This window comes from Triturus cristatus, chromosome 1_1 (assembly GCF_964204655.1).
Source record: "Triturus cristatus chromosome 1_1, aTriCri1.1, whole genome shotgun sequence".
Taxonomy (NCBI): Eukaryota; Metazoa; Chordata; class Amphibia; order Caudata; family Salamandridae; genus Triturus; species Triturus cristatus.
The window spans coordinates 908,630,288-908,649,773 of NC_140579.1; positions in this window are offsets into that span (position 1 = coordinate 908,630,288).

Consider the following 19,486-nt stretch of genomic DNA (forward strand, 5'->3'; position numbering starts at 1 on the left):
CCAGAAAAGTTTCCAAGTGTCCATTTTTGAAACGTACAACTATTCCTCTAAAATCAGCGGAACTATGAATTTTGATTTACTCACCTGTTATCAGGAATGAACTCAAGGCTGCATCTTTTAGACCAGCACTGACCATGAAAAGTAATTCTAAGCGTACTTACCAGTAACTTGTACTTCCTTCCATAGGAATCCATTGTGTGGTTTTCACCAGAAAAGTTTCTAAGTGTCCATTTTTGAAACGTACAAATATTCCTGTAAAATCAGCCGAAATACGACTTCCGATTTACTCACCTGTTATCAGGAGAGAACCCAGGGCTGCATCTTTTAGCCCAGCACTGACCCTGAAAAGTAATTCTAAGCGTACTTACCAGTAACTTGTATTTACTTCCATAGGAATCCATTGTGTGGTTTTCACCAGAAAAGTTTCTAAGTGTCCATTTTTGAAACGTACAAATATTCCTCTAAAGTCAGCCGAACTACGAATTCCGATTTACTCACCTGTTATCAGGAGAGAACCCAGGGCTGCATCTTTTAGCCTAGCACGGACCCTGAAAAGTAATTCTAACTGTACTTACCAGTAACTTTATTTCCTTCCATAATAATCCATTGTGTGGTTTTCACCAGAAAAGTTTCTAAGTGTCCATTTTTGAAACGTACAAATATTCCTCTAAAATCAGCCGAACTACGAATTCCAATTTACTCACCTGTTATCAGGAGAGAACCCAGTGCTGCATCTTTTAGACCAGCACTGACCCTGACAAGTAATTCTAAGTGTATTTACCAGTAACTTGTATTTCCTTCCATAGGAATCCATTGTGTGGTTTTCACCAGAAAAGTTTTCAAGTGTCCATTTTTGAAGCGTACAAATATTCCTCTAAAATCACCCGAACTGCGAATTCTGATTTACTCACCTGTTATCAGGAGAAAACCCAGGGCTGCATCTTTTAGACCAGCACTGACCATGAAAAGTAATTCTAAGCGTACTTACCAGTAACTTGTACTTCCTTCCATAGGAATCCATTGTGTGATTTTCACCAGAAAAGTTTCTAAGTGTCCATTTTTGAAACATACAAATATTCCTCTAAAATCAGCCGAAATACGAATTCCGATTTACTCACCTATTATCAGGAGAGAACTCAGGGCTGCATCTTTTAGCCCAGCACTGACCCTGAAAAGTAATTCTAAGTGTACTTACCAGTAACTTGTATTTCCTTCCATAGGAATCCATTGTGTGGTTTTCACCAGAAAAGTTTCTAAGTGTCCATTTTTGAAACGTACAAATATTCCTCTAAAATCAGCCGAACTACGAATTCGGATTTACTCACCTGTTATCAGGAGAGAACCCAGTGCTGCATCTTTTAGACCAGCACTGACCCTGAAAAGTATTTCTAAGCGTATTTACCAGTAACTTGTATTTCCTTCCATAGGAATCCATTGTGTGGTTTTCACCAGAAAAGTTTCCAAATGTCTATTTTTGAAACGTACAAATATTCCTCTAAAATCAGCCGAACTACGAATTCCGATTTACTCACCTGTTATCATGAGAGAAACCAGTGCTGCATCTTTTAGACCAGCACTGACCCTGACAAGTAATTCTAAGTGTATTTACCAGTAACTTGTATTTCCTTCCATAGGAATCCATTGTGTGGTTTTCACCAGAAAAGTTTTCAAGTGTCCATTTTTGAAGCGTACAAATATTCCTCTAAAATCACCCGAACTGCGAATTCTGATTTACTCACCTGTTATCAGGAGAAAACCCAGGGCTGCATCTTTTAGACCAGCACTGACCATGAAAAGTAATTCTAAGCGTACTTACCAGTAACTTGTACTTCCTTCCATAGGAATCCATTGTGTGATTTTCACCAGAAAAGTTTCTAAGTGTCCATTTTTGAAACGTACAAATATTCCTCTAAAATCAGCCGAAATACGAATTCCGATTTACTCACCTATTATCAGGAGAGAACCCAGGGCTGCATCTTTTAGCCCAGCACTGACCCTGAAAAGTAATTCTAAGTGTACTTACCAGTAACTTGTATTTCCTTCCATAGGAATCCATTGTGTGGTTTTCACCAGAAAAGTATCTAAGTGTCCATTTTTGAAACATACAAATATTCCTCTAAAATCAGCCGAACTACGAATTCGGATTTACTCACCTGTTATCAGGAGAGAACCCAGTGCTGCATCTTTTAGACCAGCACTGACCCTGAAAAGTATTTCTAAGCGTATTTACCAGTAACTTGTATTTCCTTCCATAGGAATCCATTGTGTGATTTTCACCAGAAAAGTTTCTGTGTCCATTTTTGAAACGTACAAATATTCCTCTAAAATCAGCCGAAATACGAATTCCGATTTACTCACCTGTTATCAGGAGAGAACCCAGTGCTTCATCTTTTAGAGCAGCACTGACCCAGAAAAGTAATTCTAAGCGTATTTACCAGTAACTTGTATGTCCTTCCATAGGAATCCATTGTGTGGTTTTCACCAGAAAAGTTTCCAAGTGTCCATTTTTGAAGCGTACAAATATTCCTCTAAAATCAGCCGAAATACGAATTCTGATTTACTCACCTGTTATCAGGAGAAGACCCAGTGCTGCATCTTTTAGAGCAGCACTGACCTGAAAAGTAATTCTAAGCGTACTTTCCAGTAGCTTGTATTTCCTTCCATAGGAATCCATTGTGTGGTTTTCACCAGAAAAGTATCCAAGTGTCCATTTTTGAAACGTACAAATATTCCTCTAAAATCAGCCGCAATTTGAATTCCAATTTACTCACCTGTTATCAGGAGAGAACCCAGGGCTGCATCTTTTAGCCCAGCACTGACCCTGAAAAGTAATTCTAAGCGTACTTACCAGTAACTTGTATGTCCTTCCACAGGAATCCATTGTGTGGTTTTCACCAGAAAAGTTTCCAAGTGTCCATTTTTGAAACGTACAACTATTCCTCTAAAATCAGCCGAACTACGAATTCCGATTTACTCACCTGTTATCAGGAGAGAACCCAGTGCTGCATCTTTTAGAGCAGCACTGACCTGAAAAGTAATTCTAAGCGTACTTTCCAGTAGCTTGTATTTCCTTCCATAGGAATCCATTGTGTGGTTTTCACCAGAAACATTTCTAAGTGTCCATTTTTGAAACGTACAAATATTCCTCTAAAATCAGCCGAAATACGAATTCTGATTTACTCACCTGTTATCAGGAGAGAACCCAGGGCTGCATCTTTTAGCCCAGCACGGACCCTGAAAAGTAATTCTAACTGTACTTACCAGTAACTTTATTTCCTTCCATAATAATCCATTGTGTGGTTTTCACCAGAAAAGTTTCTAAGTGTCCATTTTTGAAACGTACAACTATTCCTCTAAAATCAGCCGAACTACGAATTCCGATTTACTCACCTGTTATCAGGAGAGAACCCAGTGCTGCATCTTTTAGACCAGCACTGACCATGAAAAGTAATTCTAAGCATACTTACCAGTAACTTGTACTTCCTTCCATAATAATCCATTGTGTGGTTTTCACCAGAAAAGTTTCTAAGTGTCCATTTTTGAAACGTACAAATATTCCTCTAAAATCAGCCGAAATACGAATTCTGATTTACTCACCTGTTATCAGGAGAGAACCCAGGGCTGCATCTTTTAGCCCAGCACGGACCCTGAAAAGTTATTCTAAGTGTACTTACCAGTAACTTGTATTTCCTTCCATAGGAATCCATTGTTTGGTTTTCACCAGAAAAGTTTCTAAGTGTCCATTTTTGAAACGTACAAATATTCCTCTAAAATCAGCCGAACTACGAATTCGGATTTACTCACCTGTTACTAGGAGAGAACCCAGTGCTGCATCTTTTAGACCAGCACTGACCCTGAAAAGTATTTCTAAGCGTATTTACCAGTAACTTGTATTTCCTTCCATAGGAATCCATTGTGTGGTTTTCACCAGAAAAGTTTCCAAATGTCTATTTTTGAAACGTACAAATATTCCTCTAAAATCAGCCGAACTACGAATTCCGATTTACTCACCTGTTATCATGAGAGAACCCAGTGCTGCATAGTTTAGAGCAGCACTGACCTGAAAAGTAATTCTAAGCGTAATTTCCAGTAGCTTGTATTTCCTTCCATAGGAATCCATTGTGTGGTTTTCACCAGAAAAGTATCCAAGTTTCCATTTTTGAAACATACAAATATTCCTCTAAAATCAGCCCAACTACGAATTCCAATTTACTCACCTGTTATCAGGAGAAAACCCAGTGCTGCATCTTTTAGACCAGCACTGACCATGAAAAGTAATTCTAAGCGTACTTACCAGTAACTTGTACTTCCTTCCATAGGAATCCATTGTGTGGTTTTCACCAGAAAAATTTCTAAGTGTCCATTTTTGAAACGTACAAATATTCCTCTAAAATCAGCCGAAATACGAATTCCGATTTACTCACCTGTTATCAGGAGAGAACCCAGGGCTGCATCTTTTAGCCCAGCACGGACCCTGAAAAGTAATTCTAACTGTACTTACCAGTAACTTTATTTCCTTCCATAATAATCCATTGTGTGGTTTTCACCAGAAAAGTTTCTAAGTGTCAATTTTTGAAACGTACAAATATTCCTCTAAAATCAGCCGAACTACGAATTCCAATTTACTCACCTGTTATCAGGAGAGAACCCAGTGCTGCATCTTTTAGAGCAGCACTGACCCTGAAAAGTAATCCTAAGCGTATTTACCAGTAACTTGTATTTCCTTCCATAGGAATCAATTGTGTGGTTTTCACCAGAAAAGTTTCTAAGTGTCCATTTTTGAAACGTACAAATATTCCTCTAAAATCAGCCGAAATACGAATTCCGATTTACTCACCTGTTATCAGGAGAGAACCCAGTGCTGCATCTTTTAGAGCAGCACTGACCCTGAAAAGTAATTCTAAGCATATTTACCAGTAACTTGTATGTCCTTCCATAGGAATCCATTGTGTGGTTTTCACTAGAAAAGTTTCCAAGTGTCCATTTTTGAAGCGTACAAATATTCCTCTAAAATCAGCCGAAATACGAATTCTGATTTACTCACCTGTTATCAGGAGAAGACCCAGTGCTGCATCTTTTAGACCAGCACTGACTATGAAAAGTAATTCTAAGCGTACTTACCAGTAACTTGTACTTCCTTCTATAGGAATCCATTGTGTGATTTTCACCAGAAAAGTTTCTAAGTGTCCATTTTTGAAACGTACAAATATTCCTCTAAAATCATCTGCAATTTGAATTCCAATTTACTCACCTGTTATCAGGAGAGAACCCAGGGCTGCATCTTTTAGCCCAGCACTGACCCTGAAAAGTAATTCTAAGCGTACTTACCAGTAACTTGTATTTCCTTCCATAGGAATCCATTGTGTGGTTTTCACCAGAAAAGTTTCTAAGTGTCCATTTTTGAAACGTACAAATATTCCTCAAAAATCAGCCGAACTACGAATTCTGATTTACTCACCTGTTATCAGTAGAGAACCCAGTGCTGCATCTTTTAGAGCAGCACTGACCCTGAAAAGTAATTCTAAGCGTATTTACCAGTAACTTGTATTTCCTTCCATAGGAATCCATTGTGTGGTTTTCACCAGAAAAGTTTCCAAGTGTCCATTTTTTAGACTTACAAATATTCCTCTAAAATCAGTTGAACTACGAATTCCGATTTACTCGCCTGTTATCAGGAGAGAACCCAGTGCTGCATCTTTTAGAGCAGCACTGACCCTGAAAAGTAATTCTAAGCGTCTTTACCAGTAACTTGTATTTCCTTCCATAGGAATCCATTGTGTGGTTTTCACCAGAAAAGTTTCCAAGTGTCCATTTTTGAAACGTACAACTATTCCTCTAAAATCAGCGGAACTATGAATTTTGATTTACTCACCTGTTATCAGGAATGAACTCAAGGCTGCATCTTTTAGACCAGCACTGACCATGAAAAGTAATTCTAAGCGTACTTACCAGTAACTTGTACTTCCTTCCATAGGAATCCATTGTGTGGTTTTCACCAGAAAAGTTTCTAAGTGTCCATTTTTGAAACGTACAAATATTCCTGTAAAATCAGCCGAAATACGACTTCCGATTTACTCACCTGTTATCAGGAGAGAACCCAGGGCTGCATCTTTTAGCCCAGCACTGACCCTGAAAAGTAATTCTAAGCGTACTTAGCAGTAACTTGTATTTACTTCCATAGGAATCCATTGTGTGGTTTTCACCAGAAAAGTTTCTAAGTGTCCATTTTTGAAACGTACAAATATTCCTCTAAAATCAGCCGAAATACGAATTCTGATTTACTCACCTGTTATCAGGAGAGAACCCAGTGCTGCATCTTTTTGAGCAGCACTGACCCTGAAAAGTAATTCTAAGCGTATTTACCAGTAACTTGTATGTCCTTCCATAGGAATCCATTGTGTGGTTTTCACCAGAAAAGTTTCCAAGTGTCCATTTTTGAAGCGTACAAATATTCCTCTAAAATCAGCTGAAATGCGAATTCTGATTTACTCACCTGTTATCAGGAGAAGACCCAGTGCTGCATCTTTTAGACCAGCACTGACTATGAAAAGTAATTCTAAGCATACTTACCAGTAACTTTTACTACCTTCCATAGGAATCCATTGTGTGATTTTCACCAGAAAAGTTTCTAAGTGTCCATTTTTGAAACGTACATATATTCCTCTAAAATCAGCCGCAATTTGAATTCCAATTTACTCACCTGTTATCAGGAGAGAACCCAGGGCTGCATCTTTTAGCCCAGCACTGACCCTGAAAAGTAATTCTAAGCGTTCTTACCAGTAACTTGTATTTCCTTCCATAGGAATCTATTGTGTGGTTTTCACCAGAATCGTTTCTAAGTGTCCATTTTTGAAACGTACAAATATTCCTCTAAAATCAGCCGAACTACGAATTCCGATTTACTCACCTGTTATCAGGAGAGAACCCAAAGCTGCATCTTTTAGAGCAGCACTGACCTGAAAAGTAATTCTAAGCGTACTTTCGAGTAGCTTGTATTTCCTTCCATAGGAATCCATTGTGTGGTTTTCACCAGAAAAGTATCCAAGTGTCCATTTTTGAAACGTACAAATATTCCTCTAAAATCAGCCAAACTACGAATTCCGATTTACTCACCTGTTATCAGGAGAAAACCCAGTGCTGCATCTTTTAGACCAGCACTGACCATGAAAAGTAATTCTAAGCGTACTTACCAGTAACTTGTACTTCCTTCCATAGGAATCCATTGTGTGGTTTTCACCAGAAACATTTCTAAGTGTCCATTTTTGAAACGTCCAAATATTCCTCTAAAATCAGCCGAAATACGAATTCCGATTTATTCACCTGTTATCAGGAGAGAACCCAGGGCTGCATCTTTTAGCCCAGCACGGACCCTGAAAAGTAATTCTAACTGTACTTACCAGTAACTTTATTTCCTTCCATAATAATCCATTGTGTGGTTTTCACCAGAAAAGTTTCTAAGTGTCCATTTTTGAAACGTACAAATATTCCTCTAAAATCAGCCGAACTACGAATTCCAATTTACTCACCTGTTATCAGGAGAGAACCCAGTGCTGCATCTTTTAGACCAGAACTGACCCTGACAAGTAATTCTAAGTGTATTTACCAGTAACTTGTATTTCCTTCCATAGGAATCTATTGTGTGGTTTTCACCAGAAAAGTTTTCAAGTGTCCATTTTTGAAGCATACAAATATTCCTCTAAAATCACCCGAACTGCGAATTCTGATTTACTCACCTGTTATCAGGAGAAAACCCAGGGCTGCATCTTTTAGACCAGCACTGACCATGAAAAGTAATTCTAAGCGTACTTACCAGTAACTTGTACTTCCTTCCATAGGAATCCATTGTGTGATTTTCACCAGAAAAGTTTCTAAGTGTCCATTTTTGAAACATACAAATATTCCTCTAAAATCAGCCGAACTACGAATTCGGATTTACTCACCTGTTATCAGGAGAGAACCCAGTGCTGCATCTTTTAGACCAGCACTGACCCTGAAAAGTATTTCTAAGCGTATTTACCAGTAACTTGTATTTCCTTCCATAGGAATCCATTGTGTGGTTTTCACCAGAAAAGTTTCCAAATGTCTATTTTTGAAACGTACAAATATTCCTCTAAAATCAGCCGAACTACGAATTCCGATTTACTCACCTGTTATCATGAGAGAACCCAGTGCTGCATCTTTTAGAGCAGCACTGACGTGAAAAGTAATTCTAAGCGTACTTTCCAGTAGCTTGTATTTCCTTCCATAGGAATCCATTGTGTGGTTTTCACCAGAAAAGTATCCAAGTTTCCATTTTTGAAACATACAACTATTCCTCTAAAATCAGCCAAACTACGAATTCCGATTTACTCACCTGTTATCAGGAGAGAACCCAGGACTGTATCTTTTAGCCCAGCACTGGCCCTGAAAAGTAATTCTAAGCATACTTACCAGTAATTTGTATTTCCTTCCATAGGAATCCATTGTGTGGTTTTCACCAGAAAAGTTTCTAAGTGTCCATTTTTGAAACGTACAAACATTCCTCTAAAATCAGCCGAACTACGAATTCTGATTTACTCACCTGTTATCAGTAGAGAACCCAGTGCTGCATCTTTTAGAGCAGCACTGACCCTGAAAACTAATTCTAAGCGTATTTACCAGTAACTTGTATTTCCTTCCATAGGAATCCATTGTGTGGTTTTCACCAGAAAAGTTTCCAAGTGTCCATTTTTGAAACGTACAAATATTCCTGTAAAATCAGCCGAAATACGACTTCTGATTTACTCACCTGTTATCAGGAGAGAACCCAGGGCTGAATCTTTTAGCCCAGCACAGACCCTGAAAAGTAATTCTAAGCGTACTTACCAGTAACTTGTATTTCCTTTCATAGGAATCCATTGTTTGGTTTTCACCAGAAAAGTTTCCAAGTGTCCATTTTTGAAACGTACAACTATTCCTCTAAAATCAGCCGAACTACGAATTCCGATTTACTCACCTGTTATCAGGAGAGAACCCAGTGCTGCATCTTTTAGAGCAGCATTGACCTGAAAAGTAATTCTAAGCGTACTTTCCAGTAGCTTGTATTTCCTTCCATAGGAATCCATTGTGTGGTTTTCACCAGAAAAGTATCCAAGTGTCCATTTTTGAAACGTACAAATATTCCTCTAAAATCAGCCAAACTACGAATTCCGATTTACTCACCTGTTATCAGGAGAAAACCCAGTGCTGCATCTTTTAGACCAGCACTGACCATGAAAAGTAATTCTAAGCGTACTTACCAGTAAATTGTACTTCCTTCCATAGGAATCCATTGTGTGGTTTTCACCAGAAACATTTCTAAGTGTCCATTTTTGAAACGTACAAATATTCCTCTAAAATCAGCCGAAATACGAATTCCGATTAACTAACCTGTTATCAGGAGAGAACCCAGGGCTGCATCTTTTAGCCCAGCACGGACCCTGAAAAGTAATTCTAACTGTACTTACCAGTAACTTTATTTCCTTCCATAATAATCCATTGTGTGGTTTTCACCAGAAAAGTTTCTAAGTGTCCATTTTTGAAACGTACAAATATTCCTCTAAAATCAGCCGAACTACGAATTCCAATTTACTCACCTGTTATCAGGAGAAAACCCAGGGCTGCATCTTTTAGACCAGCACTGACCCTGAAAAGTAATTCTAAGTGTACTTACCAGTAACTTGTATTTCCTTCCATAGGAATCCATTGTGTGGTTTTCACCAGAAAAGTTTCTAAGTGTCCATTTTTGAAACGTACAAATATTCCTCTAAAATCAGCCGAACTACGAATTCGGATTTACTCACCTGTTATCAGGAGAGAACCCAGTGCTGCATCTTTTAGACCTGCACTGACCCTGAAAAGTATTTCTAAGCGTATTTACCAGTAACTTGTATTTCCTTCCATAGGAATCCATTGTGTGGTTTTCACCAGAAAAGTTTCCAAATGTCTATTTTTGAAACGTACAAATATTCCTCTAAAATCAGCCGAACTACGAATTCCGATTTACTCACCTGTTATCATGAGAGAACCCAGTGCTGCATCTTTTAGAGCAGCACTGACCTGAAAAGTAATTCTAAGCGTACTTTCCAGTAGCTTGTATTTCCTTCCATAGGAATCCATTGTGTGGTTTTCACCAGAAAAGTATCCAAGTGGCCATTTTTGAAACGTACAAATATTCCTCTAAAATCAGCCGAAATACGAATTCCGATTTACTCACCTGTTATCAGGAGAGAACCCAGGGCTGCATCTTTTAGCCCAGCACGGACCCTGAAAAGTAATTCTAACTGTACTTACCAGTAACTTTATTTCCTTCCATAATAATCCATTGTGTGGTTTTCACCAGAAAAGTTTCTAAGTGTCAATTTTTGAAACGTACAAATATTCCTCTAAAATCAGCCGAACTACGAATTCCAATTTACTCACCTGTTATCAGGAGAGAACCCAGTGCTGCATCTTTTAGAGCAGCACTGACCCTGAAAAGTAATCCTAAGCGTATTTACCAGTAACTTGTATTTCCTTCCATAGGAATCAATTGTGTGGTTTTCACCAGAAAAGTTTCTAAGTGTCCATTTTTGAAACGTACAAATATTCCTCTAAAATCAGCCGAAATACGAATTCCGATTTACTCACCTGTTATCAGGAGAGAACCCAGTGCTGCATCTTTTAGAGCAGCACTGACCCTGAAAAGTAATTCTAAGCATATTTACCAGTAACTTGTATGTCCTTCCATAGGAATCCATTGTGTGGTTTTCACTAGAAAAGTTTCCAAGTGTCCATTTTTGAAGCGTACAAATATTCCTCTAAAATCAGCCGAAATACGAATTCTGATTTACTCACCTGTTATCAGGAGAAGACCCAGTGCTGCATCTTTTAGACCAGCACTGACTATGAAAAGTAATTCTAAGCGTACTTACCAGTAACTTGTACTTCCTTCTATAGGAATCCATTGTGTGATTTTCACCAGAAAAGTTTCTAAGTGTCCATTTTTGAAACGTACAAATATTCCTCTAAAATCAGCTGCAATTTGAATTCCAATTTACTCACCTGTTATCAGGAGAGAACCCAGGGCTGCATCTTTTAGCCCAGCACTGACCCTGAAAAGTAATTCTAAGCGTACTTACCAGTAACTTGTATTTCCTTCCATAGGAATCCATTGTGTGGTTTTCACCAGAAAAGTTTCTAAGTGTCCATTTTTGAAACGTACAAATATTCCTCTAAAATCAGCCGAACTACGAATTCTGATTTACTCACCTGTTATCAGTAGAGAACCCAGTGCTGCATCTTTTAGAGCAGCACTGACCCTGAAAAGTAATTCTAAGCGTCTTTACCAGTAACTTGTATTTCCTTCCATAGGAATCCATTGTGTGGTTTTCACCAGAAAAGTTTCCAAGTGTCCATTTTTGAAACGTACAACTATTCCTCTACAATCAGCGGAACTATGAATTTTGATTTATTCACCTGTTATCAGGAATGAACTCAAGGCTGCATCTTTTAGACCAGCACTGACCATGAAAAGTAATTCTAAGCGTACTTACCAGTAACTTGTACTTCCTTCCATAGGAATCCATTGTGTGGTTTTCACCAGAAAAGTTTCTAAGTGTCAATTTTTGAAACGTACAAATATTCCTGTAAAATCAGCCGAAATACAACTTCCGATTTACTCACCTGTTATCAGGAGAGAACCCAGGGCTGCATCTTTTAGCCCAGCACTGACCCTGAAAAGTAATTCTAAGCGTACTTACCAGTAACTTGTATTTACTTCCATAGGAATCCATTGTGTGGTGTTCACCAGAAAAGTTTCTAAGTGTCCATTTTTGAAACGTACAAATACTCCTCTAAAATCAGCCGAACTACGAATTCCGATTTACTCACCTGTTATCAGGAAAGAACCCAGTGCTGCATCTTTTAGAGCAGCACTGACCCTGAAAAGTAATTCTAAGCGTACTTACCAGTAACTTGTACTTCCTTCCATAGGAATCCATTGTGTGACTTTCACCAGAAAAGTTTCTAAGTGTCCATTTTTGAAACGTACAAATATTCCTCTAAAATAAGCCGAAATACGAATTCCGATTTACTCACCTGTTATCAGGAGAGAACCCAGGGCTGCATCTTTTAGCCCAGCACTGACCCTGAAAAGTAATTCTAAGCGTACTTACCAGTAACTTGTATTTCCTTCCATAGGAATCCATTGTGTGGTTTTCACCAGAAAAGTTTCTAAGTGTCCTTTTTAGAAACGTACAAATATTCCTCTAAAATCAGCCAAACTACGAATTCCGATTTACTCACCTGTTATCAGGAGAAAACCCAGTGCTGCATCTTTTAGACCAGCACTGACCTTGAAAAGTAATTCTAAGCGTACTTACCAGTAACTTGTACTTCCTTCCATAGGAATCCATTGTGTGGTTTTCACCAGAAAAATTTCTAAGTCTCCATTTTTGAAACGTACAAATATTCCTTTTAAAATCAGCCGAACTATGAATTCTGATTTACTCACCTTTTATCAGTAGAGAACCCAGTGCTGCATCTTTTAGAGCAGCACTGACCCTGAAAAGTAATTCTAAGCATATTTACCAGTAACTTGTATTTCCTTCCATAGGAATCCATTGTGTGGTTTTCACCAGAAAAGTTTCTGAGTGTCCATTTTTGAAACGTACAAATATTCCTCTAAAATCAGCCGAACTACGAATTCCGATTTACTCACCTGTTATCAGGAAAGAACCCAGTGCTGCATCTTTTAGAGCAGCACTGACCCTGAAAAGTAATTCTAAGCGTATTTACTAGTAACTTGTATTTCCTTCCATAGGAATCCATTGTGTGGTTTTCACGAGAAAAGTTTCCAAGTGTCCATGTTTTGAAGCGTACAAATATTCCTCTAAAATCAGCCGAACTACGAATTCTGATTTACTCACCTGTTATCAGGAGAAAACCCAGTGCTGCATCTTTTAGACCAGCACTGACTATGAAAAGTAATTTTAAACTTACTTACCAGTAACTTGTACTTCCTTCCATAGGAATCCATTGTGTGATTTTCACCAGAAAAGTTTCTGTGTCCATTTTTGAAACGTACAAATATTCCTCTAAAATCAGCCGAAATACGAATTCCGATTTACTCACCTGTTATCAGGAGAGAACCCAGTGCTGCATCTTTTAGAGCAGCACTGACCCTTAAAAGTAATTCTAAGCGTATTTACCAGTAACTTGTATGTCCTTCCATAGGAATCCATTGTGTGGTTTTCACCAGAAAAGTTTCCAAGTGTCCATTTTTGAAGCGTACATATATTCCTCTAAAATCAGCCGAACTACGAATTCTGATTTACTCACCTGTTATCAGGAGAAAACCCAGTGCTGCATCTTTTAGACCAGCACTGACTATGAAAAGTAATTTTAAACGTACTTACCAGTAACTTGTACTTCCTTCCATAGGAATCCATTGTGTGATTTTCACCAGAAAAGTTTCTGTGTCCATTTTTGAAACGTACAAATATTCCTCTAAAATCAGCCGAAATACGAATTCCGATTTACTCACCTGTTATCAGGAGAGAACCCAGTGCTGCATCTTTTAGAGCAGCACTGACCCTTAAAAGTAATTCTAAGCGTATTTACCAGTAACTTGTATGTCCTTCCATAGGAATCTATTGTGTGGTTTTCACCAGAATCGTTTCTAAGTGTCCATTTTTGAAACATACAAATATTCCTCTAAAATCAGCCGAACTACGAATTCCGATTTACTCACCTGTTATCAGGAGAGAACCCAGTGCTGCATCTCTTAGAGCAGCACTGACCTGAAAAGTAATTCTAAGCGTACTTTCCAGTAGCTTGTATTTCCTTCCATAGGAATCCATTGTGTGGTTTTCACCAGAAAAGTATCCAAGTGTCCATTTTTGAAACGTACAAATATTCCTCTAAAATCAGCCAAACTACGAATTCCGATTTACTCACCTGTTATCAGGAGAAAACCCAGTGCTGCATCTTTTAGAGCAGCACTGACCCTGAAAAGTAATTCTAAGCGTATTTACCAGTAACTTGTATTTCCTTCCATAGGAATCCATTGTGTGGTTTTCACCAGAAAAGTTTCCAAGTGTCCATTTTTTAGACTTACAAATATTCCTCTAAAATCAGTTGAACTACGAATTCCGATTTACTCGCCTGTTATCAGGAGAGAACCCAGTGCTGCATCTTTTAGAGCAGCACTGACCCTGAAAAGTAATTCTAAGCGTCTTTACCAGTAACTTGTATTTCCTTCCATAGGAATCCATTGTGTGGTTTTCACCAGAAAAGTTTCCAAGTGTCCATTTTTGAAACGTACAACTATTCCTCTAAAATCAGCGGAACTATGAATTTTGATTTACTCACCTGTTATCAGGAATGAACTCAAGGCTGCATCGTTTAGACCAGCACTGACCATGAAAAGTAATTCTAAGCGTACTTACCAGTAACTTGTACTTCCTTCCATAGGAATCCATTGTGTGGTTTTCACCAGAAAAGTGTCTAAGTGTCAATTTTTGAAACGTACAAATATTCCTGTAAAATCAGCCGAAATACGACTTCCGATTTACTCACCTGTTATCAGGAGAGAACCCAGGGCTGCATCTTTTAGCCCAGCACTGACCCTGAAAAGTAATTCTAAGCGTACTTACCAGTAACTTGTATTTACTTCCATAGGAATCCATTGTGTGGTGTTCACCAGAAAAGTTTCTAAGTGTCCATTTTTGAAACGTACAAATACTCCTCTAAAATCAGCCTAACTACGAATTCCGATTTACTCACCTGTTATCAGGAAAGAACCCAGTGCTGCATCTTTTAGAGCAGCACTGACCCTGAAAAGTAATTCTAAGCGTCTTTACCAGTAACTTGTATTTCCTTCCATAGGAATCCATTGTGTGGTTTTCACCAGAAAAGTTTCCAAGTGTCCATTTTTGAAACGTACAACTATTCCTCTAAAATCAGCGGAACTATGAATTTTGATTTACTCACCTGTTATCAGGAATGAACTCAAGGCTGCATCGTTTAGACCAGCACTGACCATGAAAAGTAATTCTAAGCGTACTTACCAGTAACTTGTACTTCCTTCCATAGGAATCCATTGTGTGGTTTTCACCAGAAAAGTGTCTAAGTGTCAATTTTTGAAACGTACAAATATTCCTGTAAAATCAGCCGAAATACGACTTCCGATTTACTCACCTGTTATCAGGAGAGAACCCAGGGCTGCATCTTTTAGCCCAGCACTGACCCTGAAAAGTAATTCTAAGCGTACTTACCAGTAACTTGTATTTACTTCCATAGGAATCCATTGTGTGGTGTTCACCAGAAAAGTTTCTAAGTGTCCATTTTTGAAACGTACAAATACTCCTCTAAAATCAGCCTAACTACGAATTCCGATTTACTCACCTGTTATCAGGAAAGAACCCAGTGCTGCATCTTTTAGAGCAGCACTGACCCTGAAAAGTAATTTTAAGCGTATTTACCAGTAACTTGTATTTCCTTCCATAGGAATCCATTGTGTGGTTTTCAACAGAAAAGTTTCCAAGTGTCCATTTTTGAAGCGTACAAATATTCCTCTAAAATCAGCCGAACTACGAATTCTGATTTACTCACCTGTTATCAGGAGAAAACCCAGTGCTGCATCTTTTAGACCAGCACTGACTATGAAAAGTAATTCTAAGCGTACTTACCGGTAACTTGTACTTCCTTCCATAGGAATCCATTGTGTGATTTTCACCAGAAAAGTTTCTGTGTCCATTTTTGAAACGTACAAATATTCCTCTAAAATCAGCCGAAATACGAATTCTGATTTACTCACCTGTTATCAGGAGAGAACCCAGTGCTGCATCTTTATGAGCAGCACTGACCCTGAAAAGTAATTCTAAGCGTATTTACCAGTAACTTGTATGTCCTTCCATAGGAATCCATTGTGTGGTTTTCACCAGAAAAGTTTCCAAGTGTCCATTTTTGAAGCGTACAAATATTCCTCTAAAATCAGCCGAAATACGAATTCTGATTTACTCACCTGTTATCAGGAGAAGACCCAGTGCTGCATCTTTTAGACCAGCACTGACTATGAAAAGTAATTCTAAGCATACTTACCAGTAACTTGTACTTCCTTCCATAGGAATCCATTGTGTGATTTTCACCAGAAAAGTTTCTAAGTGTCCATTTTTGAAACGTACAAATATTCCTCTAAAATCAGCCGAACTACGAATTCCGATTTACTCACCTGTTATCAGGAGAGAACCCAGTGCTGCATCTTTTAGAGCAGCACTGACCCTGAAGAGTAATTCTAAGCGTATTTACCAGTAACTTGTATTTCCTTCCATAGGAATCCATTGTGTGGTTTTCACCAGAAAAGATTCCAAGTGTCCATTTTTGAAACGTACAACTATTCCTCTAAAATCAGCCGAACTACGAATTCCGATTTACTCACCTGTTATCAGGAGAGAACCCAGTGCTGCATCTTTTAGCCCAGCACGGACCCTGAAAAGTAATTCTAACTGTACTTACCAGTAACTTTATTTCCTTCCATAATAATCCATTGTGTGGTTTTCACCAGAAAAGTTTCTAAGTGTCAATTTTTGAAGCGTACCAATATTCCTCTAAAATCAACCGAACTGCGAATTCTGATTTACTCACGTGTTATCAGGAGAAAACCCAGGACTGCATCTTTTAGACCAGCACTGACCATGAAAAGTAATTCTAAGCGTACTTACCAGTAACTTGCACTTCCTTCCATAGGAATCCATTGTGTGATTTTCACCAGAAAAGTTTCTAAGTGTCCATTTTTGAAACGTACAAATATTCCTCTAAAATCAGCCGAAATACGAATTCCGATTTACTCACCTGTTATCAGGAGAGAACCCAGGGCTACATCTTTTAGCCCAGCACTGACCCTGAAAAGTAATTCTAAGCGTACTTACCAGTAACTTGTATTTCCTTCCATAGGAATCCATTGTGTGGTTTTCACCAGAAAAGTTTCTAAGTGTCCTTTTTTGAAACGTACAAATATTCCTCTAAAATCAGCCAAACTACGAATTCCGATTTACTCACCTGTTATCAGGAGAAAACCCAGTGCTGCATCTTTTAGACCAGCACTGACCTTGAAAAGTAATTCTAAGCGTACTTACCAGTAACTTGTACTTCCTTCCATAGGAATCCATTGTGTGGTTTTCACCAGAAAAATTTCTAAGTCTCCATTTTTGAAACGTACAAATATTCCTTTTAAAATCAGCCGAACTATGAATTCTGATTTACTCACCTTTTATCAGTAGAGAACCCAGTGCTGCATCTTTTAGAGCAGCACTGACCCTGAAAAGTAATTCTAAGCATATTTACCAGTAACTTGTATTTCCTTCCATAGGAATCCATTGTGTGGTTTTCACCAGAAAAGTTTCTGAGTGTCCATTTTTGAAACGTACAAATATTCCTCTAAAATCAGCCGAACTACGAATTCCGATTTACTCACCTGTTATCAGGAAAGAACCCAGTGCTGCATCTTTTACAGCAGCACTGACCCTTAAAAGTAATTCTAAGCGTATTTACCAGTAACTTGTATGTCCTTCCATAGGAATCCATTGTGTGGTTTTCACCAGAAAAGTTTCCAAGTGTCCATTTTTGAAGCGTACAAATATTCCTCTAAAATCAGCCGAAATACGAATTCTGATTTACTCACCTGTTATCAGGAGAAGACCCAGTGCTGCATCTTTTAGACCAGCACTGACTATGAAAAGTAATTCTAAGCGTACTTACCAGTAACTTGTACTTCCTTCCATAGGAATCCATTGTGTGATTTTCACCAGAAAAGTTTCTAAGTGTCCATTTTTGAAACGTACAAATATTCCTCTAAACTCAGCCGCAATTTGAATTCCAATTTACTCACCTGTTATCAGGAGATAACCCAGGGCTGCATCTTTTAGCCCAGCACTGACCCTGAAAAAGTAATTCTAAGCATACTTACCAGTAACTTGTATTTCCTTCCATAGGAATCTATTGTGTGGTTTTCACCAGAATCGTTTCTAAGTGTCCATTTTTGAAACGTACAAATATTCCTCTAAAATCAGCCGAACTACGAATTCCGATTTACTCACCTGTTATCAGGAGAGAACCCAGTGCTGCATCTCTTAGAGCAGCACTGACCTGAAAAGTAATTCTAAGCGTACTTTCCAGTAGCTTGTATTTCCTTCCATAGGAATCCATTGTGTGGTTTTCACCAGAAAAGTATCCAAGTGTCCATTTTTGAAACGTACAAATATTCCTCTAAAATCAGCCAAACTACGAATTCCGATTTACTCACCTGTTATCAGGAGAAAACCCAGTGCTGCATCTTTTAGAGCAGCACTGACCCTGCAAAGTATCTCTAAGCGTATTTACCAGTAACTTGTATTTCCTTCCATAGGAATCCATTGTGTGGTTTTCACCAGAAAAGTTTCCAAGTGTCCATTTTTTAGACTTACAAATATTCCTCTAAAATCAGTTGAACTACGAATTCCGATTTACTCGCCTGTTATCAGGAGAGAACCCAGTGCTGCATCTTTTAGAGCAGCACTGACCCTGAAAAGTAATTCTAAGCGTCTTTACCAGTAACTTGTATTTCCTTCCATAGGAATCCATTGTGTGGTTTTCACCAGAAAAGTTTCCAAGTGTCCATTTTTGAAACGTACAACTATTCCTCTAAAATCAGCGGAACTATGAATTTTGATTTACTCACCTGTTATCAGGAATGAACTCAAGGCTGCATCTTTTAGACCAGCACTGACCATGAAAAGTAATTCTAAGCGTACTTACCAGTAACTTGTACTTCCTTCCATAGGAATCCATTGTGTGGTTTTCACCAGAAAAGTTTCTAAGTGTCAATTTTTGAAACGTACAAATATTCCTGTAAAATCAGCCGAAATACGACTTCCGATTTACTCACCTGTTATCAGGAGAGAACCCAGGGCTGCATCTTTTAGCCCAGCACTGACCCTGAAAAGTAATTCTAAGCGTACTTACCAGTAACTTGTATTTACTTCCATAGGAATCCATTGTGTGGTGTTCACCAGAAAAGTTTTTAAGTGTCCATTTTTGAAACGTACAAATACTCCTCTAAAATCAGCCGAACTACGAATTCCGATTTACTCACCTGTTATCAGGAAAGAACCCAGTGCTGCATCTTTTAGAGCAGCACTGACCCTGAAAAGTAATTCTAAGCGTATTTACCAGTAACTTGTATTTCCTTCCATAGGAATCCATTGTGTGGTTTTCACCAGAAAAGTTTCCAAGTGTCCATTTTTGAAGCGTACAAATATTCCTCTAAAATCAGCCGAACTACGAATTCTGATTTACTCACCTGTTATCAGGAGAAAACCCAGTGCTGCATCTTTTAGACCAGCACTGACTATGAAAAGTAATTCTAAGCGTACTTACCAGTAACTTGTACTTCCTTCCATAGGAATCCATTGTGTGATTTTCACCAGAAAAGTTTCTGTGTCCATTTTTGAAACGTACAAATATTCCTCTA